The sequence below is a fragment of the Rhipicephalus sanguineus genome, chromosome 6 (genome assembly GCF_013339695.2).
Source record: "Rhipicephalus sanguineus isolate Rsan-2018 chromosome 6, BIME_Rsan_1.4, whole genome shotgun sequence".
NCBI classification, from domain to species: domain Eukaryota; kingdom Metazoa; phylum Arthropoda; class Arachnida; order Ixodida; family Ixodidae; genus Rhipicephalus; species Rhipicephalus sanguineus.
Genome location: NC_051181.1, coordinates 136,387,896 through 136,406,062, shown reverse-complemented (window position 1 = coordinate 136,406,062; position 18,167 = coordinate 136,387,896). Strand labels below are relative to the sequence as shown.

The 18,167-nt window shown below is 45.5% G+C and overlaps 2 protein-coding genes across 2 annotated transcripts in view; one reads left to right on the top strand and one right to left on the bottom strand.

The window, feature by feature from the left end:
* Positions 1-18,167, bottom strand: part of LOC119396502 (homeobox protein slou-like) — a 346,344-nt gene that overhangs the window by 5,088 nt on the left and 323,089 nt on the right. The window lies entirely within an intron of this gene.
* Positions 1-18,167, top strand: part of LOC119397581 (glutamate receptor ionotropic, kainate 3-like) — a 251,719-nt gene that overhangs the window by 113,446 nt on the left and 120,106 nt on the right. The gene's annotated exons all lie outside the window — the stretch shown is intronic.

Sequence of the window (18,167 nt, the reverse complement as noted above, 5' to 3'; positions counted from 1 at the left end):
ATATTTATCTAGTTTCTCATATATTTATGTATTTTTGTAGTTCTTTGGCAAATAAAATTCATTTCAATTCATTGTAGGTTAGTTTAGGCTATTGATGGCTAGTAGTGGTTAATGCTGGATAAATGAGTTCTTCCGGCATCTAGTGTTCGCCAGTGTTTTATGTCGGCTGTACTAGTGCCACATGTTGGTTAAAGATGCAGGGAGCATAACCATTAAAATTTTTTTGTATGTAATAAACTCAAACTTCAGTACAATTCATCGTTTACTGGTAGTTCGCTTCAAGTATTGACGCATCCGCCCAGCTCCGCAGAAGCAGTAGACTGTATTTGAATATTGCTTAATAAGTAATACACTCCCACCAGCAGGGTCCATTTACTTATAGCAAAGAGAACAAACAGAGAAATGATATGAAGTAACAAAAAATTATGTGGTACTATATTAAAGATGGCCTCTCTTTTTTCAATTCTCGTAGATCCCGCAGACTCCTATGCGATCTAGCTGTATTAAGCAACTATCGAATATCATCGCAGCTGGCTCCTATAACCGCGGTGACAGCTGCGGATCGCATAGATTTCAACAGCGAGAGATAGAAGTTAAAAAAAGAAAAAGAAAGATATGTTCGCTTCTCTTCATCTTATGAGCAAACAAGGCTCCCGACACATCAGTTTAAAGAAGCAAAATAAATTAAAAAGGAGTCTTCACACGCCGACCCGAGTGTGAGGTACGGGCGTCTATGTAAATGCGGGAAAATGGTCGAATATGCGCTATTGATTGCTCCCGCGGTTTGAGTTATTTTCGCCGATAATTTTTTTCTTTTAGTCCTTTTCCTTTCGCGTTTGGTTAAGTGTTTTGTGATACCTGGATGGAGCTATGAAGCTTTATTTTTTTTGTATAATACCTCGCTTTGGTTCCATGCTGGGAGCCGCCGGAGGTGGGCTGATAGCAGTTGCGGCTGATTTCCAAAACCTGAAGAACAGACATAAAGAAAGATGAAACGAGCTTGAACAAGAATCGGTGAAATATTGCAGGTTGAATTCGTTGAGAAGCTATGAATAGAGAGCAGGTGCGAGCAGGATTTTTGGAGCTCCGGGCGGACGGCGGCGGGGCCACCGTTAGCATTTGCGTCTTCTCCCCGTCGAAGCAGGTGCTGTACTGCAGGTAGATGATTGAGAAAAAAAATGCTCATTTGACACCTCTGAAAAGCTGTTGGAAGACGGATAATGAATTATTGTTCCAGAACATATGAAACACAATACTCCACCTTCGTTCTGTTCCGCTGTAAGCTGCAGATTGAATATCGGAGTATGTACAGTCCCCGTCAAAAGTTTAGGTAGTACAAGACACACGAAAACAATGAATATTCCTGCTGCTTTGGCAGGGAGCCCTGAATTCAGATGTCCGGCCTGCTCTAAAACACACACACACACACACACTCACACACACACACACACACACACACACACACACACACACACACACCACACACACACACTTTATATATATATATATATATATATATATATATATATATATATATATATATATACGTGTGTGTGTGTGTGTGTGTGTGTGTGTGTGTGTGTGTGTGTGTGGTGTGTGTGTGTGTGTGTGTGTGTGTGAGAGAGAAGGTGCCTGGCTATTCGGTTAAGGATATCAACACAAAATCACAGTGAAACATAAGATTTACTCTGACGTTTCGACAGGGAGCCGGCCTTTATCAAAGACCTATTTTAATAAAGCCCGGAGCCGGTCGAAACGTCAGAATAAGTATAGTATTGTTCGCTGTGGCTCTTTATGCATATATATATATATATATGTGTGTGTGTGTGTGTATATATCACGATGACCTGAGCGAGCGCAGGTATATACAGCGCGCACGTTTGCTCACACACTTTCGGCGTCTGTGTGTTCGCAGGAGTCCACACGTTCTTGTACAGCGCGACGCGACGCCACCGTTTGTACCCGCTTCGCTCAGTTTCTAGGTCGTTCCCTGTTAGCCACGCACACTGTCGTCAACGCTGAAGGACGGGGCCACGCAATGCCACGGGCAAGTTTGTAGCCAAGCAGGTACGGTGGTCCGGGCATAAGGGAAGGCTTACCGTATAGGTGGGTCGTGGACGTTCGTACGGGAGGGGGAGCCTGAAGTTGCGTGGCCGTGGCGCACTTTTCGGTTTACGGTTATGACGATATCTCCGGCGCGCAGGTAAACGCGCGTTACAGCGGGCTTCGCTGTATGGCGGGAACGCAGCGTGACTGTTTACGGATCGCGCGCTCACCGTGGCGAGGCAAGAGCATGACGTACGGGCGCGCCGGATTTTTAGTGCGCTGCGTCGGGCGAAACGACGTCGTTGGTGCGCCGTGTTTTGTCTCACGAACAAGGCTAGAGTTGAGTAGCAAATAATAACAACAGTAACCGTAAATTGAGAAATAGGGCGATGCGGAATGTGTAGTTCGGAATATAAACCCTTTTCGTGCAGGCCTCCGGTTGCAATGTGAGCGCGCGACCAGCAAACATCCGGGGCCTCGCTTTCCTGTCACGTTTTGGTGAGGCAGCCGTATAACGAAAGGTAGTAATAAAGCTTATTATCGTGCACTGTGGGGGCCCAGTTGTATAACCTGATCGGAACGTGGGAAGCCGTTTTATGTACGTACGTACGTACACAGAAGCCCCTCGATGGCACGAATATCTGCGTAGTGTCGTAAGCCCCCGCAGTGATGTCCAGTACGACTTGACGTTCATTGCACTTTGTCGTTATTTCGGTTTCACTGGAACATGAGAAGGGTAGCCATAAAACATTCAAGCCAGTTTAGCCACCGCTAACTTTTCAACGTAATGAAAGTAGACTTCTAACTCGAATTTGGCAGTAAAAATAGTAAATGCTGGATTTTATGTTCCAAAGTCGTGATATGATTATGAGGCGTACTGTAGTGCGGTGGAAGTTCAGGAAAAGATGGAATCTTGAAGCGATGAAAATTCTTGGAACACGTTTTGACAAGCGCTCTTGTCTTGGTCAAGGATTCAACCTTGCAGAGGGCAAGTCCGCTTGTCGATGCGTTGGCTCCACCGACATCCCGTGTTCCAAGGATTTTTCACGCTGTAGTGCAGTAGTTCTGGATTCAATTCTGATCACGTGACGTCGTGTCACGTGTACACAAAGGTAACTACATGGTATTCCGTGCATTTGGTTATGAGGCCATCAGCGATGGACGATGAAACTCAAGTTTGAAAGAAAAATCGTTTAAAATGTTTTTACTGCCTAGACATTGCGTGTATCTTACGACACTTAGAAGTACTTACACGTCATGTTCTATGCTACTTTCTTAGGAGACCAGAAAAATGATATTTAACTGGGAGATAGTTGACACCTCAACGTGAGGACAATGACGTATACACATGGAGGAATTTATTGCGACATTGGGCTTCCTAATCTCTAATAGTATATAGCTTTTCATAATAATAGTTTCCAGCGGTTATAATATACACGTTCGGGCGTTCTGAATGTGAACCGTACTTTTGTGACATTCTTTTGAGTCTTACTCAAGACTGCAGGGACTGGTCAATAAATTTACTGAAAGCCAGCCATAAAGAATAAGTAGAATACTGCGTCTACGTGATGTCGATGCTATGTCTTTCGCATGAAGAAACATTTCTTCGAAACCATTTCCAGACTCATTAGTGGGTGTGTTTCAGCTCCTTGTCGATCTCTGGTAATGTTAAGAAGATTCGTAATAGTTATCTGAACACACTTACACATTTACATACTTACGCCTACGGGCCAACATTTCCATATCTGTGACAAGCTCCGCATCGATTGCAACAGCAAGCATGCAGTTCGGAGAAATGGCCGTAAGCGCTAAGAGAGAACGACGCATTGGATAAACTAATACTCTATCTGTCGCGTTTGAACAGATACTTAGCAGTCAACTCTCGAACGCTCGTTCAATAATAGTTTCCATTACGAAATAAAGCGTGCCAGAATGCAGCTTAACTCTAACAAAGTTAGTCAATACCGAGAAACTAGAGCTTTTTCTACGTTTCCCTTTATTTGAAAGCTTGCAGTGTTTTCGTTTTAATAATTAACGAGCCATAAAATTCCGAGAACATTAATTTTGTACCAATTCTACAGATTGTCACGGAGATACATGTGTCTTGGAAATGCGAGTTGCCAATTAGAATGGCAGCATTCAAAACGATGAACTTTTGATGCAGGCGCGTTTCAATGAGTGCTTGTAAGACGCGCCTGCAGACTGGCTGGGCCGACTCATGCAACGCGTAAGAGGCCACGCATTTTGCTGTATGCGTGCGGGGCTGTGCCACTTGAACTAACATGTATAATCTCGCTGCTTTTCTTGCGCATTTGTGTAGCTACACTGATTATGACCTGAGGGTGTTAGCCAGCGTAGAGACTCGCGGCCCAGACGCCTTATGTTTCGTTAGCGTCATTGTATGTTTGTTCACGTGATTGTGAACAACGAAATATTAAATAGAATACGTTGATTACCCTGAATTTTAAGAGCTATAGGCTCCTTAAAGAAAGTTCGTAACGCTTAACTTTGCCTAACTTGAAATCCTAGCCTAACTTGGCAAACATTCAATATGCTTGATGGTTGTGGAAGGGTCTGAATTTGTTGAAGTGCAACAGCACAGACAAAAAATGAGGATGAAATAATATGCGTAGGGATTATTATTGATGGAAAATGAGACAAGATGCAAATGCGGGCGGCTGTCAACGCCGTCGTCATATTTTACCGCAGAAATATCTAAAACTCCGCAGGCCAGCAAATTATAAAGTTCTTCAGGTGAACATTTTTTTTTTCGGAGAGATTCGCCAGTATAAAAGACCCAGACGTAATGAAGCTATCTTTGACGCTACGACTCCGAACAGAAGGATGTTTAAAAAAAAAACAAAATATTCACCGGCGAAGCGAGTTCGCTTAAAAGAGCGAGAGTTTGTTTCATAAAATGAGGAAACCGTGGACAAGGACTTAGCGATGGAGACATTTCCATTATCTCCACAGATCCTTGAATCTCCCCGAGATTAAAGTTTCTTTTTAGCATTCTTTTTTGTTTAAACAGAGAAGTACTGAACTTCAAACGGAATCGCAGTGGTCCTTGCTTAAGCCGGACAAAAAAAAAAAACAATGAAATACCGACAAACGTTAAAAATAACAACTCGAAAGGAGTTTTGTACGTCTCTTGAAATGGCAGCGACGGTTATAAGTTATGCAGCGCTCAGGAAAGGCAACGCAAAGGTCATGACACGAATGTAAAAACGTAATTCGACGCTTCTTCATTTCACTTGTTTCCGCATGAAGTGCTCTGCTTTCAGAAAACTTCTGTCCGCCAGCAGTCAATTCGGGCGCGTCTCTCAAATTTCTGATTAAGCTTCAAAACAGGAAGAACGTTTCATTTTTTTGCTGTACTGTTGGAACAAAGAAAAATAAAACAGCACAAGAAACGGCGCATGATTGTTAAACCAATCTTATCAACATCTGCAAGTTCTTGTCAAATAATGTTACTCCGCATAGTTCCTCCCATGTTAGTTTTTCCAGTGTGCTTCTGTCGGAGGCTCCGTTCTCTTTTCAGAACTTGTTTTCGCCACAGCGCGTTTTTCGTTTGTCGGCCTTCGTCTTTACGTTGCGCGACCGCTAGTATTCGAAAACAGGATGTCACTAACCTCCTGAATTCGTAATAACAGAACGATGACCAGTCTACCAAGCCTAAGACTTGGAAAAGGAGAAACTGCTTTGGGGCACGCTTTAATGCGGAAATATGCGGTAATTAGATTGGTTTGAAGTCCAATTTTTTAAATTGTCGAATTGGTTTGTGGAGTCTAAGTAGAAAATAAAGCAAAATATAGCGAAGCCTCAATCGCAAATACGCTCACTCCCATAAAATGGCATCGGCTTAAGAAAACTACGATCAGACAAAACATCTAAAATGCCATCGCCAATACATTAAGACACGCCCGGTGCTCAGACTTGGATCGCTGTATATTGCAATGTGCTTAGGTGTTACGAAAGCAGAAAAAGAGACGCGAATATTTGCTCGTATACTTGTGACAGAAAACGCTACTTCAAAATTCAGATTTTGACGTAGCAAGCACGCTCTCTTGTGAGAAGGGAAACACTGCAGCCCACTGTCAATGTGTTGTAGTCACCGTTTCAAGTATAGCACGAGCTGGTACTATCGTTCTCGCAGCATAATGAAATGTTATAAAGCGGAATGCCGTCTCAAAACAGCAGTTGTGTGAGGTCACTCGCCTCGGCATATTAAAGTCTGCGATCGACAACAGGTCCACTGGGGGCCGTCTCATAACCGAAACTGCGACGTGCGCTGCGACGCAAGCCGCGTTGCTCACACGCGTGAGGATCATATACGTCCTTTTATCGCGATATGATCTCAGGGCGCAGTATTTTATTACTCGAAAAGCGCAAGTCGGTACGCCACGTAGGCACGAATGAGAAACGCAAAGTCACGAAGACAGGCATACGTATTCCCTGTGACAGTTTTATCCCGTAAGAACGTTCCCTCTTTCTTTCTCTCTTTCTCACTCTCTAACACAGACACGCGCACTCCTGCTGTGCGGCAGTTCCCAAAATAAAAAAAGAAAGGGATGTTGATCCCCATATGACACCGGCAGCTGCAGCCTAGTTTGATATGTCAGGTTGGCCGGAAGAAATGGTGCGTATGAACACTGACGAAAAAAAGCATAGGCTGTGCAGACGCGCAAATAAAAAGAAAAAAAATAACAAAACGAATAGATGACACGCGCCTGTGCCGTCCGAGGTGTCTCCCGTTATCCCATTTATGCACTTTTTATCGCTTTTTTTTTATCCCTATATGCCACCGAACCTTTCAATGCTTGTGAAAGTACAAATAACAGAATGTCATTCTCACCTATTCTTAGATTACCTTTCGCTCGATAACCGCTCTGAGCTGGGCAAGAGATTGCGTTTTCGATTTTCGAACGCGCAAGTAATAGCACCTGCGCTTGGTCAAAATGGGAAACGAGTGGTGTAACTTTTGTAGTTTTTTAAATGAATTTCGAGGGTGTGATTAACGTTGAAATAAAGCTTACCTTTCGACAGCATGATAATATGTAGCTGAGGTTGATGTGCCGGGTATCTATCGGAAGAAACGTCTCGGCACCCCAAACTGCATGTTACATTCTAAACAGGAGTCAGTCTATACCTATGACAGTAATGGCGCGTAGGTGTGAACACTTCAAAACCATATTAAAGACGATAGTCTTTTTAAAGACGATAGTCTTTCTTGGGGAACTTAAACGCAGAAATTTTGGTCTGTCTTTCTGTCTGTCTGTCTTTCTGTTTGTCGGCACGTCCCTCGATTCAGCCACTCGGCCAAAGTTGAACCACTTGCCCAAGGGCCAGCCGTCTTGAACTGGTGCGGCTGTTCATACTTGTGAACGTTGTCGATCAAAAAGTAAATATCATGCATATCTGAGGTGCAACATCACTAGGTAAGTATTAGGTGGCGTGTTCCTTTAATAGAAAATGCATACATACGTAATTTTAAGGACCCTAGTTTCTTAAGCTGCGCTGAAAATGCATAAGAATGGAAGCTTGAGCGAGTTGGTCTGCGTTCATCTTTGTTGAAACAGCGCTCACTAGACGACGACGAAGTAAAAGAAGGCACAGGACAGGCGCTTGCCTGTCGCGTGCCTTCTTTTACTTCCTCGTCGTCTAGTGAGCGCTGTTTCAACAAAGCTGAAAATACGACTGCGCTGAAATTTGCCTTCCTCCGTGCCCTTCGCACGAGCTCATTGTTGTGTTTCGGTTCGGTTCTGTATTGCACTGTACGAATGCCATGGGTTGGTGTTGAGAAACTTTAGTTTTGAGAAGGCCAAGAAGGTGAAAAAAAATATTTAAAAAATGAAAAAAGCAGCGTTGTGGGCGGCCTTCAGGCTGCCGGTTGTGGGCGCCGCTCTGGCGTTCCTGTTTTACCCAGGCGACGTGTAAATAAAAGAGTGTGTGGAGAGTACTCGTTGAGTGCGGACGTTTCTCTGCTTCAGCGCTTCGCGCCAAACCGCGTTTTCGGGCTGGCTGGCGTCCCCGCCGGTCGCGTTGGTCACCGCCGGTCTTCGCCTGCTGCTGCGCCGGGACTACCAGCACGCAACACAGCACTCATGTTTCCAGACGTATTGCCAGATGGCGTCCATATCTCACACAGCGCCTCTTCTATCGTCTTTACACGACATTTGCAGCGAAGCACGCAGATACGCGGCCAATTTTTAATTCCTTCTTGTATTTTCTATATCTACAAACCATCATGCCTTAAAAAGAGAGAAAAGGAAGACGACGATGTGTGATCGCTGCTCCGCCTCTAGTTAGCCCTTGTGGTAATGACCAGCTGCGCAGTTCCAGGTTGATGACCAGAGGGCTAAAGCACTTCCCCCAGTTCAGACGGGGGTGTTTCACTGAGATCGACGGGTTTGTCCAATAACTAGAAGCACGGGCAGTAACTTCGTCGTCTTCCCCTTCTCTCTTATTCAAGCCCTGTGTCCACTGTCTTCATTACAGGTAATATAACTGGGCGAAGAGAGAGAGAGAATGAGAGAGAACAAAATTTATTAAGAACAGGACTACTAATAAAGTTTCGCCAACCAACGAACCAACAGCGCTCGAGCCAAGCGAGTGTGTCCAGGTTCTCCGCTCCAGTGGGTGCTCCGCTCAGTCTGGGTCAAGCACAATTCTCAGTCAGTACAGCAGTTCCAAATGGTTCGTGCAGCCGGTGCTGTAGGACGCTGCCTCCCATTCACGCATGGTGGGAGTGAATTTAGGTGTGCGGTGTGTCCGCCCACATCACGTCGTAGGGAGTTGCGCATTCCTCGCAGTCTCGTCACTTATAAGAACGCATTGAAGGGCGTATAGCGTGGCATTGACTCGAGTGCGGATATCTATTTGTTTATATATCTACTTCGCGCCGTACTACGGCTTCTTATTGCGTGTCGAGCGGGCGCTAAGACAACTCCTACAGGGTACAACTACAAATGGGCTATCCCGCTTATCGAGCATGGAAACCTTATCTTATCATTGCAGTCTTATACTGAATCACCCACGCCCTTCTCTTTTCATGCAGATAAGTCATCAGAAGGATGAATGTAATTACGAGGTAAATTAAAAATCGCGTGCAATTGAGAGGATCGCTCATTCTTATTACTATGGCGTGACAAGCGCGAGGTTGCTTGCCAACTCTACTAAAGCAGCTCCTGCAAGCGAACTGTTCATTGCCATGTTATTTTCTTTATTTGTTTAGTTTACTATGTTTTTTTTTACTTGTCCATGTGTGATATGCAGGGATGACCCGAGCTTCTTGTGAACACGAGTTTGCTCCTAGCTCGCAGTACAGTGGTCATGACACGAACACAGTGCGGAGCGTGCGAAAGCAACGTTGAGAAAAACCGCTACAAGAAAGCGCATGGCGTCAAAAACGCATGTGCGACATTTGCGGCGTTTTTCAAAGGAACACCGCGCGCGAATGCGTCAGCGCCGCCACTAAGCCAACATTTCAACAGTGCATGGAGCAACACCAGAGTGGTTGTCGCACTATCTCTTTGCCAAGTGAACATTGCGCCTCCCCCAGGCGTGTTCGTGGTCGCTTGTCCTCTTTCGGGCAAGTTCTTTCGAGTTTGAACTCGGGTTCAAATCAACGAGTTTGAACTCGGGTTCAAACTCGTTGATTTTGAGAAAGCCCCAGTTCACCTCGTGACTTTCATATTGCCGGTGTGACTGTCAAGCTTTTCAGGTGGTGAACGCTAAGTAGCAGCTTCTTCCAGCTTTTTACATGGCTCAACGTCAACTCAATCTACTCGGTCTGTTCAGTCTGCTTCGGAGGGAAGACCACTTCAGCTCGGTATTAATTGTCATGGTATTAATTAGCTTGGTATCGATTAGTAAGGTATTAATTAACAAGGTATTGAATATCTGTTTAATATGCATGGTTCTGTCTATCGTGATCTTATTTAGCTCAAACTTCATTAACAAAGTGTTACTTAGCATAGAGCTACTTGTCATGGTCCTAGCTAGCATGATCATAACTAGCAAGGTCTTGATTAGCTTGGTCTTAATCAGCTTGGTTGGGATTAGCGTCGTCCTAATTAGCATCTTAGCATAACATGGCTTCATTAACCTGGTCCTAATTAGCATGGTCTTAATTGGCATGTTCTTAGCTAGACGTAGCTTTACAATCTCGCTCTTAGCTTGACTTGGCTTAATTAGCTTGATCACAGCATGTCTTGGTTTATTAGATAGGTCTAGCGCCTAGCTTCGGCCGCGCGCTGTTGAAAGGCATTCGGCTGGAGCTAATCTCTGAGGCCACAGTACTAATTATCCGAAAGAATATTTAGTGCATACATTAAACGTTTGAAAATGAACTTAAACAGCCCGTACCTATAAACAATATCAACAGTAAAGATGTCTGACACTTTTCTTGCATGGGTGCACTTCTGCATTCAGTGGAACGGCAAATAAATGAAAGAATAATAATAATAATGATTGATGGGGTTTAACGTCCCAAAACCACGATATGATTACGAGAGACGTTTTAGTGGAGGACTCCGGTAATTTCGACCACCCGGGGTTCTTTAACGTGCATCTAAATGTAAGTACGCGGGTTTCGAGCACTTCCGCCTCCATCGAAAATGTGGCCGCCGCGGCCGGGATGCAATCCCGCGACCTGCGGGTCAGCAGTCGAGCATCATAACCACTAGACCACCGCGGCGGGAACAAATGAAAGAAGATGCCGCCGGTTTGAAGGCGCCACCCAACTTTGTCGACCGCCCACGACGTGACGCCGCATTCCACGGTAACCAATGGAACACGGGGCGCGCTTAGGGCTGGATTTGATCTTTTCGTACTATTAGATCGTTCAAAAGGGGGCGTCGCCAGAACTCGGAGAGATTCCGAGTTTCGCCAAACTCGGGCCATCCTGCGTAGCACTCCATTTTTACTTTTGGGTAAGCATTTTTTAGGGGCGAAGCTCCTCTTAGTCTAACCTTGTCACGTCTCCGTTGTCCGGCGTAACCACTTTTGCAAACTGGCCACTACTTCGTCTTTGCAAACATCCCACTACGACCCATCACCGATCCTTTGCAAACTGGCCACTACTTCGTCTTTGCAAACATCCCAACACGATCCATCAACGATCCATTACTTCACCGACCATAAAGCCGTTATAATGAAGGGGGAACGGAAGCCACGTCTAGCTACCACTTACGATTAATAAAATTTCTTGTATAAATATATACAGTGTTTGTCACGTCTTTGATGATGTACTGGGCTATCGCTTCGATTACTGCTGGGTGAAACCGCTGAAGATTTCACAGTGTGACCATGATTGCTTCAGGAGCTTCGCCCAAGCTCTTCATCATTCACCCGTGGATATGCTGTGAATTTTTTTTTTTTTTTTTTGCGCTGCACAACTTATAGAAATGGAGCAGCCGATGCAATATAAACTTCATCCTCTCCACAACAAGCCATTTAGAACTGAACAGAACAGAACAGAGACTTTAAATAGCAAAGTCCAATAAGTGCTTTTCTTCTGCGAAGTTGAGGATGTTTTCGGGGAAAACGCGAAACACTTACAGAACCTCGCCACGCAAACCTTGTGCTCGGCACGGCCGAGCGAGCGAGCAAGCAGAAAACAAATTGCCGGCCCACAGCTTCTGCCGCTTCGTCTTGGGGCGCCCTGCTAGGGCTATTCATAATCCGCCTCCCGCGGAGTCCTATTCATCGAGGCGACGTCCTCATCTCAGTGCACCAACGGCGAAATCGTAACGACACAGGCGCGCCTTCGACGCCAACAACAGAGAGGAGAGAGAAGGACTGGTGGTCAGAAGAGAATGAGGAGAAAAAGAGATGAAACCGAAGAAGACGTGGAAAGAAAAGAACAAGCGAAAGGCCTGATCTTCGGTGGCGACTGCGATGACAGCGACGACGTCGCGAAAAGACGAAGAAGAAGTAGAAGAGAGAAGAGCGAGAGAGAGTCAATATCTTGCGGGGCCTGAAGCGACAACAGGTCCGCACATCTGTCCTGCGTTAGACATCCTCCTGCGGGAGTACTTGAGGAGCTAGCAAGGGTGGTGAAAGCTAGAAAAAAGGAAGAGAAGGAATGAAGAGCCGAGGGAAACGAAAGAAAAAGGAAATTGGAATAGTGGGGAAAAGGTTTGCGTGAGGGGGGTGAGGAGGGTATAGGGGGGGGAAGCACACTACTCTCTATTGATTGGGGACAGCCTGACCGCCGTCTGTAGGGACGGCAGAGCGCGAGCCGAGGGTTGATTTAGACACCGCGAGTGGGGATATAGCATGGGACCGATTCTCTACTCGCTCGACCTTCTTTTTTTTTCTTTTTCCCCCTTTTTTGCGGTCGCTTAGATACTCATCGAACGCGGGGATCTCTGTGCGGTTTTCGCGAGAGTTATAAGGTAAATAAAAGGAAAAGGAAACAAAAGATGTGCTGAAAGGCGAACGGTCTAGTGGAAGGGGCCAGTTTCAGCGCGTCCGGTTAGCGCTGGCTTTCAGCGCTTTCTTATGCTATTTCATTTTTGAGGCCACGACGTTTATATTCATATTCCTGAAAGAATTCATTACAAGTTTTGCAGAGGAGGCTAGTCAAAAGGGAACAAAATGACAGAGTAGACAAGAATGCTTAGTGAAACATTATGCCAGAACAACCAACAGTTTGTGAGTCCAGCGTTCTCGTAATGGTGTCCTGTTCAACTCCAGGTCGGCTGATGTTCTTTAAGTGTGCTGCTAAAGAACGTGGTGCATTTAAAGTCAGCCTCCATACAAATGTGACCACCACGGCCGGGAATCAGACCCGCTACCTCCTGTTCACCGACAGGGTGGTATAGCTGATGAGCCAGTTTTTGTGATTGTTACCGGAATAAACAAACATAGGGTACCAACAGCCCGTTTGCTAACCCTTGACTGCGTTTTACTATCACACGATTGAGCCTGCACCCGTAGGCTTTTAGTGGCGGATCTCACCATAACCGGTCTCATTAACCGGTCCGACAAGTCTGAATAAGAATTTCCGAAAGAGCGACGCAGCCTCAAATCAGGTCATACTATATCGATGTTCATGAGTGATGAGATACGTAGACACTATAATGGTAACATCATACAATATGAGCTGATTGCCAAAGCCAAGCAGCGTGAACTTTTCGCACGAACTACTTATCTTTCGGCGCAGTATAACGTTTGCCTTATTTTATAATCACTATCCGCCTGCAGACTCGCGACACGTCAAATCAAGCATCGGCGTTACACGCGCGTGTGTCGTATAAAACGCGAGTTGTATAGAGCATACACATTCTTTTCAAGGAGTGTACGAGTTATCACTTGGCGATTTTCATGTGCGAAGGGCGTTGATTCAGCTGCCCTGAGAACATTAACGGAAGGTCCCAAAGTTTGACATCAACGACTCTACCATGAAATATAAGTACACATACATTCCTGCAGTCTACGGCTATCAGGAAGCATAGATTGAAGCCGCATTTCGAACGAACAACATTGTGCTAAGTAGTCAAACGCCGTATTCGCTGAGTCAATGCAGTATATACTATACAGACCCGCTACGACTATTACCTCAGAATGATCAAACGTATTGTTACGCGTACTCGTTTTCGCTTGGCGCAGGCCACGTGAGAATATATGAGAATCCTTCGCGAATGCATTGGCACCTTCTGATAAGATTGCGCGCATGAGTCGAGTAGTCGAGTTTATTCCGGAAGTAACGCGAATGCCGGCACTGGAATGCTCGATCGCGCATGTACAATAGCCGACGTGGTTCGCCGACGATTAGTTTTATGGATCACCGACGATTGTGCTCGCCGCTGTCCTTGCGCAGTGAGTGTTCCTTCTTCGTACAACTTAACCCAATAAATAACTTAACCTTTACCACTGAGACTGCTTGATTCTTCACCGTGACAGTACAAATGAGTGAAAAGGTCAGGGAAAACATGGTTGTCGGCTTGTTCGAATGAATAAATGAACTAAAATATTAGTGAATGAACAGAATATAAACACCTAGATGTGTAATACGCAGGGTTTTTTTGTTTTCATTTTTTATCCATAATAATGGGGTATTGTTTTCTTTTGGAAGAGACGATTGACGCACCTCCCAAAGTAGTATAGGAAGCGCGCATACGTTAAATGTCCTTCCGACCGGAAGTTAGTCGGAAGAGACAGCGCCTGCGGAAATGACGTTCCCTTAAGGCCTTTAGATTACGTGTCCTTTCTACGGCAAATCGCGCGGATGTGAGCCTGCCTCGCGTCAACCGTTATAACTACGTGTCACGCGGATCGTTTCAGTAGGAAGCAAACTTCCTTTTTTTTTTTCGTTTTACTTCCCGCGCTCGAAAGCAAACGAAAAATGCCGCGATGAGGTTAACAACGCCGAGAAATTTTTTCCCGATCACGAAACAGATCACGAAAAGAAAACAGATGATCGAGGCGACGGCACGGCAATGTCATCAGTGACTTCCGAATTCAATTTAGAAATCTCGGAGCGGATACTTTCCGCGTTTTCTTTTGTGCGCTAATCGTCCGAGTAATTTAACCGCTTTTGCTCCGTTACAGCAGAGTCGTTTGGTTGATGTAGTGTTATTAACAGCGCCCTGATGTTCTAGCCCTGCCACCACATATGCGAAATTATCCGCCTGTGTTGCACTCATGGTAGGAATATAACATGGTTAATAGAGACGAGGGAGTTGGCAGACATCGGGGGGACCTAGTCGAAATAAGTAGTTATAGAACTAGTTTATCGTGTTATGTGTGCTAAAAAAAAGCAATGAGAAGGTATTTGACCTATTAAAACGTCATTATAAAGGAGAACTCCGCTTTTAAATCGAATTCAAGAACCTAAAAAAAGAAAAGAAGACGAAAGTCAGTAAACTGTATACCAGCACACGTGCTTTAATACCCTTATACGTTTTCTTGCTAACTTCAGATCGACATATGACCCAGCATCGCTTTTTTTAAATCGCGAGCTTCGGTTGTCCAGGCACATATAATTCTCATTGATCCCAGACCGAGATCGCTACGTTTGCTCCTTATTTTGCGCCTTTCTGCCTTTGTTGCGTGCAGGAAAAAATTTTTTCGTACCCGCTGAAATCTCCGCTTGAAGGCACAACGATGTCCACTTCATGGCACAAAGAAAGAAAGAAGAAAGAAAGACAGAAAGAAAGAAAGAAAGAAAGAAAGAAAGAAAGAAAGAAAGAAAGAAAGAAAGAAAGAAAGAAAGAAAGAAAGAAAGAAAGAAAGAAAGAAAGAAAGAAAGAAAGAAAGAAAGAAAGAAAGAAATTCTGAAAACACACAAATGCACACAAATGGAGCCGTTACGTTATCGCAGAAAATGCGACGCGACTCGAAGACGATAAAAACGTTGGCTGGACGACTCCTCTCCGCCGCTTCTGAGCGCAATTGTCGAAAAACGTCGCGAAGCAGAGAGATTAAATAGACACTTAAGTCGAAAAAAAGATTATACGTAGGGGCCAACGTTGAAAGATAGTAAAGGTTAAGAACGCAATAAAACTTTCCAGAAACGGTTCAAACATTTTTTTTCTTTGAACGGGCACAACTGTAAGCGTCGAGAAGAAGAAACGCCGAGCAGTCGATATCGGAAGCGGTGTTGAAACATGAAACTGCGGAAATTAAAAAAAAGAAAGAGGGGAGAAAGGGGAACGAAACGGGGGCTGTGGGGACCCGAGGTGTGACGTAAAGGCAAGGGGACATAACAAAATAAAAAGGAAAAGTTGGACGGAGAAACATTTTTCTTTGAGGCCAAAGAAGCAGACTGCGCTGCGTAAATACAGCGAAATAAAAAGGGCCTAGTGCGAGAGGACGCTTCGAAACGGAGGGCTGTGATAAAGGAAAACACAAAGAGCCGAAGATTGAGACGGAGATAAAGCGGGGACGAAGCAAGCAGCGCGCAAAAAAAAACAAAAAAAAACAAATGAAGAAAGACGTAGTAATGCCCGGGAGGGACCGAAAGAGATGGTCTCTGACTTACGACCGAAAAGAAAAGAAAATAAACTACTCGACTGTCTTTTCTCTCTCTCTGTTTTCCTTCTCTTTCTCTTTATCTCTTCTTGTCGCGCCGGCCCCCTCGAGTCGCCTATTTCCCTTCTTATTATCATCTTGGCCTTCTTTTGTTCCTTCCTCCCGAATATCTATATTTATATCTATTGCTTTATTCTTTTCATCCCCCTCTCCACAGCCGCCTTCGGGTCGGGCAGTCAAAGCTGGCGTTGCTCCTTGGCGTTCCGCCGGGACTTTCCCTTCATGACGAGGTGCGCGGGAAAGCAGAACCTATGGCAGTATATAGCGAGGGCAGCTTCGGAGGGATTCCGACGAAGCGAGAGACGGTCGGGCCTTTCCCCGGAAGCCCATCAATTCGCTCGTCGCGCTTCCCTTTCTCCTTCTCCTCCTCTCTCTCCCCTATCGTCTCCCACAATCCCTGGCCTCTCACATCTGTCCCCCTTTGCAGACTCCCCACTCCCATCGCAGCACCCTTACGAGGCTTGTCCCCCGAACCTCGTCTCCACCTCACTAACCTTCTCTCCCTAACTCTTCCCTACACCGGGGACGTCCGGTAACGCTTTGGTTTTCCTCTCCCCGCCCTAACCTTTTTTCCCCTTTGCATTGTCCGCATCGGTTTGTATTCCCTACTACTCCCACTCTCTCCCCCAATCGTCTCCCACAATCCCTGGCCTCTCCCATCTGTCTGCCCCGTGGACTCCTCACTCCTTCTGCAGCTTCCTTCGCTGGCTTGTCCCTAAAACCTCCTCTCCACCACACTAACATTCTCTCCCTAACTCTTCCCTACACCGAAGATGTTCGGTAACCATTTGGTTTCACTCTCTTTCCCTAACCTCTTTTCCCCTTTTTTCGTATTGTCCACATCGGTTTAGATTCGCCGTTGGTCGTTACTTTTGCTCCCGATTGTCACCGTCTTCGACGCGGCGACCGTCGTTTCTACCTTATTATTATTTTTCCCTACAGTGTTTTCCCTAGTGTCTCGCTTCTTGTTTTCCTTACGCACCCTCCCGCACTTTCCAAGAAACGACGCGCCTGCCGCCCGAGCTTTGGGATTCGGCTATTGCTTTTAAGGGCTTTGTGCCTCGTTCTGCCTTAAACCCCAACGCGCTTTATCTTCCCTTTCTCTCCATTGCGTCCCTAAATGGCCTGCGCATCTCGGCTATAGGCTTGTGTCGTTTACGCGGTGAACTTCTGGCTTTTCAGACTCTCCGCATAAAGTGCCAGCCTGAGTTCTCTTGTACGTGGCCTCACGTAGCACTTGTTTTCCGCCGACTCAGCGCTTTCTCGGCATCTGCCGTTAACCGCGCCAGTGCTTATTGCCGTTGTTGTACAAGGCTGCCCCGTGCTTCGAGAACTGTCGAGGAACTGCGTGACTTTCTTTGGATACCAACGGCAGCTGTCGCCTCATAACAGTTGTGCTTGGAGCGGATTAATGGCGATAAGCGTACCCTGCGGCGTTCCTTCAAATTTCCTGTCGGTGTGTGCTTTGAAAGGTCGATTTGTACGTTTGTTACTAATTGCGTACGAATGCGTCTATGCAGCTTTGCGGATTTGTATAGGGTATGATGGGGAAAAGCTTTTTTTTTTTTAGGGGCGAAGCTCCTTAAGGCGGCACCCATTCGTCCCTCGTAGTTGTCGTAGTCGTAGTGCGTAACCAGTCGTAACGCTAGTACCAGATATTGACCTCCAAGGTGGTGCCGGTGGGAGATTTTTCCTGTGCGCTGTTGAACAATAAAAAATTCGCAGCGTGCGCGTTAACTAAAAGCCGAATTCTTCTGTCTCTCATTCCCCATTAGCAGCCATTGGCATGTTCCAGTAGGAAACGTTAGTAGAAGTAGAAGTGTAAGTGTTAGCTAAAAGCCGACTTCTTCTGTCTCTCATTCCCATTAGCAGCCATTGTTTACCTCCAAGGTAGTGCCTGGTGAGATTTCTCCTGTGCGTGATTAAACAATAAAAATTTTGTTCAAAACGCCGTTGATTGATGAAATCAACCAACGAAAGACGCCAGTTGTTTTCTAAAAGCAAAACGAAAGAACGCCAGATGTTTCTAAAGCAAAACGAAAAGACGCCAGCTGCTTAACGAAAGACGCCAGATGTTTTCT